This window comes from Conger conger, chromosome 5 (assembly GCF_963514075.1).
Source record: "Conger conger chromosome 5, fConCon1.1, whole genome shotgun sequence".
NCBI classification, from domain to species: Eukaryota; Metazoa; Chordata; class Actinopteri; order Anguilliformes; family Congridae; genus Conger; species Conger conger.
The window spans coordinates 7,943,349-7,950,848 of NC_083764.1; the positions used below are offsets into that span (position 1 = coordinate 7,943,349).

A 7,500-nucleotide genomic window follows, 5' to 3' on the forward strand; every position below is an offset into this window, starting at 1 on the left:
CCAGGGGGAGATCAGTGGCCCTCATGCCTTCCGAGGCTTCGCGTTTGCGAATTGGGAGCGCGAGAACTGGGAACCGGGTCGACCAATCCGTGAAAAACTCATCTCTCGACGTGACGCCCGGCCCTCCTAAGCTGAGCGACCGCTAGTCCCCGATTCAGTGCGCCGTTTCTGGAGATCAGGTTCCAGGAATTTGGCTTTTTCAGACGGGCAGAGAAGACCGGCTTGCCCCGGGGCACAGCTCAATATTCTGTTTCTCCTCTCCTCAAAGCCTTTCTTCCTCAAACTCCGCACGCTCCCCAGGTTTTTATTTCTGAACTCCTGCTGACTTTCAGGTCCTCCTTCCTTGCACAAATATTTGGGTTGAGAGGAACCCGTGTGTGTGTCCTGCCCTGTCTGAACCCCCCCCCGGTCGGCTTACGGGGAACGCTTCCCCGGCCGTAAACAAAGGCAGAGATTTTCGCCTCATGAACCCAAATATTTAAAAAACGATGTCGATTCGAGACCTCCGTGGGTGGTTTATTAGTGTTGGTTGATTCCATTACATTTCCAGTAGTGTTGTTACGTCTCCAAGCACGCTCAGTCTGCAGCTCAATTAGCACGTTAGCCGTTTGAGAGGTTCCGGCTTTCGGATTGTCTCGCTGTTGAGCAGAACTGTTTTTTGTGTGTGTGTGTGCGGGTAAGCAAATTGAAAGATGAATTTCTGGGTTCAAAAGGGACGATATCGCGAAGGAGTGATAAATCTTGGGGGCTGCTAATGAGCCGAATTTTCTTGTTAGGAGCCTGTGCTAGGCCTCCTTAAGCAAACGCAGGACGGTCCAAACGTGGAGGCTATTTTGGGAAACGCGCCTAACGGTTTCCAGACTGCTACCCCCCTCGGTGGAGGACCGGGCACGTGTCAGTCTTCCGCTCGCTGTGTGGCTGTTTTGTGAAAGATCCTCTTTGTTTGCCCTCTCTCTGACAGTTCAGTGGAATGAAGGGGGGTCTGGTGTTAGGGAGGGCAGAATGGGGGGGGGGGGGTCTGGTGTTAGGGAGGGCAGGATGGGGGGGGTCTGGTGTTAGGGAGTGTGGAGTCTGTTGTTAGGGAGTGTGGAGTGGGGGGGGGTCTGTTGTTAGGGAGTGTGGCGTGGGGGGGGGTCTGTTGTTAGGGAGTGTGGAGTTGGGGGGGGGGGGGTCTGTTAGGGAGTGTGGAGTGGGGGGGGGTCTGTTGTTAGGGAGTGTGGAGTCTGTTGTTAGGGAGTGTGGAGTGGGGGGGGTCTGTTAGGGAGTGTGGAGTCTGTTGTTAGGGAGTGTGGAGTGGGGGGGTCTGGTGTTAGGGAGTGGGGGGTTCTGGTGCTAGGGAGTGTGGAGTCTGTTAGGGAGTGTGGAGTGGGGGGTTCTGGTGTTAGGGAGTGTGGAGTTGGGGGGGGGGGGGGGGTCTGTTGTTAGGGAGTGTGGAGTCTGTTAGGGAGTGTGGAGTGGGGGGGTCTGGTGTTTGGGAGTGGGGGGGGGGTCTGTTGTTAGGGAGTGTGGAGTCTGTTAGGGAGTGTGGAGTGGGGGGGTCTGGTGTTTGGGAGTGTGGAGTGGAGGGGGGGTTGAGAGTTCAATCGCTGGGTCAGAGGGGCTCCGTGTGACACAGACCTTGGCTGTCAAACCCCCCCCCCCCCCAAAGCTATCGAGGGAGTCAAGAGGGCTGGCTGGTATTCTCGGGGAACCCCGCCCCGCCCCGCCCCCCTCCTCCAGAATCGGTGCCTGTCTGCGCCCACTCCAGATGGGCCCCAGGCCTCCTGCCTGGCCAGTCTGAGCGCGCTCAGATGGGGGGGATTAGGCGGATCAAGTGTTGGTGCAGTCAAGAATTACGAGCGGCATTAAAACAAGCCGTCTGGTATCAGTCAGAAAGAGGAAGGAACAAGGGAAAGGAGAGGGAGGGAGGGAGAGAGGGAGAGAGAGAGGGGGAGAGAGAGGAGAAAGGGCATTGAATAATGGATTCCATTGTTCTGTCCGCCCCACCATTTTGTGTGCCCGGCCTGTTCTTCCTGGACCGCGCTGCAGAGAGACAGGCTTTGTCTCTGAGCCTTTCCTCCTCGAGTCCGATCGCATCCGCCCTCATCAGAGCGGGCAGAAGCCCCAGCAGCAGCAGCAGGAGGAGGAGGAGGAGGAGGAGGAGGAGGAGGAGGAGGAGGGTGCGGAGGAGTCTCTGCGCCGTGAGAACGGCAGAGCGGAGCGCGGGGTTTATTAGCGGACAGGGCTGAAGGGGCTGAAGGGGGAGTGATGGATGCGGGGAGTAACACGCTCGCGGGGTGTTATCAGGAGCACTTACCGCTCGTCAGAGACGCCGTTACTCAGCGCCGGGAGGCGGGGCTGACGGTGACGGCGTAGGCTGTCGAGGCTCCCGATTGGTGCACGGCTCCGCGGCGGGGCGGGGCTACTGGGACAGGTCGTTGGTCGACCGGATTGTTGATGGATTGAGTCAATCTTCTGCCTCTCTCTCTCGCTCGCAAATTCCGATTTCTAATTCTAATTGCTTTATTGGCATGACATTTTTAAAATACATGCTAATAATGCTGAAGTCTTATCAATCAAAATAATAACAACAAGGGTAAATATTATAATAACAGCAACAATAAATATAACGATTCACATCTTTCGCTATATGCATAGAAGCGTTTTCAGTGAGCTCCTTAATCTTCCGTGCAGACTTTTTATTTTTTATTTATTAATTTTTTTTATTTGGCCCGGTGCTCCACAACTTGTGGTTAAAATACTGATTCACAGCTTTTCCGAAACGGTATTTTTATGCCTTTTGGTTTCGCCATGTAGGAATTTACAGCCCTTTTTTTCTTTTCTTTTTTTATACACGGCTCCCCCGTTTCAGGGCATATAATATGATTTGTTTATTTTTTTGTGATGCTGCCTGAATCTTCGGCGTGGGCAGATGATTTTCTTCAGATTCAGTGGCTGGCGGGTGAGCATGCTCTCCCAGCGCAGGGTCTCAGAAGCGCGGTGTTCAGACACGCTGTGTGCGCTGAGCCGCTGCTGTTCAGGTGAGCTGCAGCGTGGAGCTGCTCTTACAGGGGGAAGAGCAGCAGGTGCAGGTGAGCACAGTGTGTTTGGAGGGGGGGTAGGGTTGGGAGAGTGTGTTTGGAGGGGGGGTGGGGTTGGGAGGGTGTGTTTGGAGGTGGGGCGGTGTATTTGTGGGGGGGGTTGGGTCGTGGGGGTGGCGTGTGGTTGGGGGGGTATATTTGTGGTGGGGGTTGGGTCGTGGGGGTGGCGTGTGGTTGGGGGGGTATATTTGTGGTGGGGGTTGGGTTGTGGGGGTGGCGTGTGATTGGGCGTTGGGTCGTGGGGGTGGCGTGTGATTGGGCGTTGGGTCGTGGGGGTGGCGTGTGATTGGGCGTTGGGTCGTGGGGGGTGGCGTGTGTTTGGGCTGGTGTTTGTCACCTCGATGTGCACGCACACACATTGTTTCACACATCAACTTTCTCTTTTGCACATGAACGCACTTTCACAACAAATGCCGTCTCTCTCTGTCTCTCACAAACATTCTCTCACATCGACATAGGTTTTCACACAATCACACGCATGCAATATCTGTCTCTCTCTCACACACACACACACACACACACACACACACACACACACACACTCTCACGCACAGACTCACACACACTCTCACAAACACACGTGTACACACGCACACTCTCTCTCTCACACATACACACTCAGACACATGCATACACACACACACACACGTACTCTTTCTCACGCACACACACAGCAGTAGCTGCAGTATTAGCCCATATCAGCTCGTACATTAGCATGCACAGCTGGGCTGTGTATTTGCTGAGCCCTCCTCCACAGTAGCCAGTCTCTCTCTCAGCATATCTCTCTCTGTCTCTCTCTCTCTCTCTCTCTCTCTCTCTCGTGCACACGCACAGTGCTTGCTGAAGCTGAACCTTCCTCCACAGTGGCCAGCCCCGCTCTCTCTCTCTCTCTCTCTCTCTCTCTCTCTCTCTCTCTCTCTCTCTCTCTCTCGCTCTCTCTCTCTCTCTCTTTCTCTCTCTCTCGCTCTCTCTCTCACACACACACACACACACACACACACACACACAGTGCTTGCTGAAGCTGAACCTTCCTCCACAGTAGCCAGCCCCCCTCTCTCTCTCTCCCCCATAGATGTCCCATAAAGGAAGGTGTGGATTATGGCTCCTCTGTGCCTCGTCTCTGGACTCTGCTCATCACACATTCCTCATACAGCCGGGTCCCGGCGTGGGCTGCGCATGTTAAATCAGTCCGGCCCTAAACTCTCCCTTTTCATTCTTTTTTTATTTATTTATTTATTTATCGCCTCTACTGGGAGAGATTCATTTTGATTTGCGGCCTGCGTTTGTGGAGAGAGGTTCTCTCCGCGATCGAGGAGGGGGGTGGGGTTCTCCGGGGGGGGGTTCTCCAGGAGGGGGGTGGGGGGTGATGAGGGCCGCTTCGTCCTCCGACACGGACGCCCCCGCCGCCCTTGACCACTTCCTCTTCCTGTTTGTGGAGCCCCCTCTGCGCGTGACCTCACAGTGCGGCCTGGACCTCCTGTCTCCGCCTCGCTCTCCTCTCACTCACTCGGCCCTCCGCGTCCTTGTAGCCGTTTGTTCGGTAGATTAATTTCGGCTTCCCGGGGCCCCTACGGGCCGCTGTTGGATCTGAAATGCTTTCCCGAGAGCTGCTGATTTTCCCCCCACCCTCCCTTTACCTGGGAGTTGGTGTGAAGACGGTCTGGCCGATCAGGGGCAGTAATTACCCGGGAGGAGAGAAAAGCAGGGCTGGATTAGGATTTGAGGGCTGGAGTTGATCCGGACCATAGGCCCTAGCGACTCCCTGTGAGAGGGGGTTATCAGGTCTCATTGCCCGTCGGCGACCGTCGGCGTCCTAAAACAGCGCATGATTCCTGCCTGCGCGGAGCCGGGGCCCGGCTCTCCAACCGCAGTGCGCGGTGTATTTATTCACCGGTTTATTCGCATGCACCGCCCGACGTACCGCGCGCGTGTTTTAGCCCACGCTAACTCCGGCACCGGTCCCTTGGTGAGCGGGTCCGAGTTCACCTTTCCCCGATAACCGCGTTGAAGACGCGTCACCCTGACGAGGCTCGCTCCTGTCTGCGTGCCACTAAAGTCGTCGCCGTGGTTACGGCTGGCGAATTCGATTAGGCCGTCCCGAGTTGTGTGGGAGAAGCCCCATCCCCTGCACCCCGCACCCCGGTCCCCTTTCAGGAGCGTTGTGTTCTATCGGGATGTTGGGTCAGGGGGATTTGTGGGCGTCTCATGTCTTGTCGATGCCTCGGAGCGGTAACTTCAGCTTAATATCCTGTGTGGCTCGGAATGTTATTGGATCGGAATGTCTTCATTCCAGGATATTTTCATGAACCGTTTTAGGGGACTGTCGTAGACCCCCCCCCCCCGCTGAAAGATCTCCCACGGAGGGGGGGGGGGGGTCAAAGTCATGGGAACGGGCACGGATAGGTTGCGCTCTGCTTTCCTGTAAACAGATCCGCCATTCCCCCCGCCCCTCCCCGGGACGGAGGTAAAAAGGTGGGCGTTTCAGACGGTGACGAATGAGACACAAAAAAAATTGGGCTTTTTGGTGTTTCGCTGTTTTCCGTTCTAAAAACGACTCTCCTCCGAAAACACTCGGCTAACGCTAACGCCAACCTGCCAGTCTGCGGAGCTGTCCGTCACGGCATTTCTTCAGAGAACGTCTCACTCCCCCTCTAATTCGCCTCAACCGCTCGGTTAACCATCGCTATGGTTACTGTAGATATCCTGATGATCTACCGATTGCTGTCTGGCACTTTTTTTTGTAAAAACTGGCGTCTCTTTCTGATTTGGACTGTGGCAGCTGTACCCTGACACCGTGGTTTTGGGTACCTGATTCGATTCACCGCTTTTATTTACCACCGTTTTGATTTAGGCGCAGAAGATCTGCGTTCTCGTTTTCCTGTCTTTACCGTGTGTGTCCAAACCCGAATATCACGTTCGGAAATGCCCAGAAAATGGCCTGACGTTAGTTGAAAAAGATTTGCAAAATGAAACCGCTTTAGTGTTATATAAACCGACGCACACTCTCAGAAAGGTACAAAAAATAACTGCCCCTCACCATTTGATACTTCATTTCTACCCTTTTTACACATGAAAGGTCGTGATTTGTACTCAGAGAAAGTTATTCTACCTTTGAGGGTACATTTGGGAAGTGTGTTCCTTAAAGAATATAGATGTACCTCCGCTGTGCCTGTATTTCGGAGAGGGTTCGTTGAGGTGAAGGAATCCGTGAGGAGCCTGCTCTTTTTCAGCTTTATTACTAACAGACTGCACAGAAACGCCTGACATTTCAACAGCACCTGTGTCTTCATCAGGCTGGGAAGAGCCTCTCGTTGTCAAAGTTATTCTCGTTTACAGTGTGTTTGTAATAAAGCTGAATATCAGTGAGCTCCAGACTATATTAAACATTACTGTCTAAATAAGGTTTGTATATTAAACTTTACCGTCTAACTCGGGTTACTGTATTAAATGTTACTGTCTAACTAAGGTTAGTATATTAAACCTTACTGTCTAACTAAGGTTAGTATATTAAACCTCACTGTCTAACTAAGGTTATTATATTAAACCTCACTGTCTAACTAAGGTTAGTATATTAAACCTCACTGTCTAACTAAGGTTAGTATATTAAACCTCACTGTCTAACTAAGGTTAGTATATTAAACCTTACTGTCTAACTAAGGTTAGTATATTAAATCTTACGGCCTGTCTAAGGTTAGTATATTAAACGTTACTGTCTAACTAAGGTTAGTATATTAAACCTTACTGTCTAACTAAGGTTAGTATATAAAATCTTACGGCCTGTCTAAGGTTAGTATATTAAACCTTACTGTCTAACTAAGGTTAGTATATTAAACCTTACTGTCTAACTAAGGTTAGTATATTAAACCTTACTGTCTAACTAAGGTTAGTATATTAAACCTTACTGTCTAACTAAGGTTAGTATATTAAATCTTACGGCCTGTCTAAGGTTAGTATATTAAACGTTACTGTCTAACTAAGGTTAGTGTATTAAATCTTACGGCCTGTCTAAGGTTAGTATATTAAATCTTACGGCCTGTCTAAGGTTAGTATATTAAACGTTACGGCCTGTCTAAGGTTAGTATATTACACGTTACTGTCTAACTAAGGTTAGTATATTAAACCTTACGGCCTGTCTAAGGTTAGTATATTAAATCTTACGGCCTGTCTAAGGTTAGTATGTAAAATCTTACGGCCTGTCTAAGGTTAGTATATTAAACGTTACTGTCTAACTAAGGTTAGTATATAAAATCTTACGGCCTGTCTAAGGTTAGTATATTAAATCTTACGGCCTGTCTAAGGTTAGTATATTAAACGTTACGGCCTGTCTAAGGTTAGTATATTAAACGTTACTGTCTAACTAAGGTTAGTATATTAAACCTTACGGCCTGTCTAAGGTTAGTATATTAAACCTTACGGCCTG

The 7,500-nt window shown here is 51.2% G+C and overlaps 1 protein-coding gene across 1 annotated transcript in view; it reads left to right on the top strand.

Moving 5' to 3' along the window:
* cdc40 (cell division cycle 40 homolog (S. cerevisiae)) overlaps nt 1–7,500 on the top strand; it is a 39,307-nt gene that overhangs the window by 24,210 nt on the left and 7,597 nt on the right. The gene's annotated exons all lie outside the window — the stretch shown is intronic.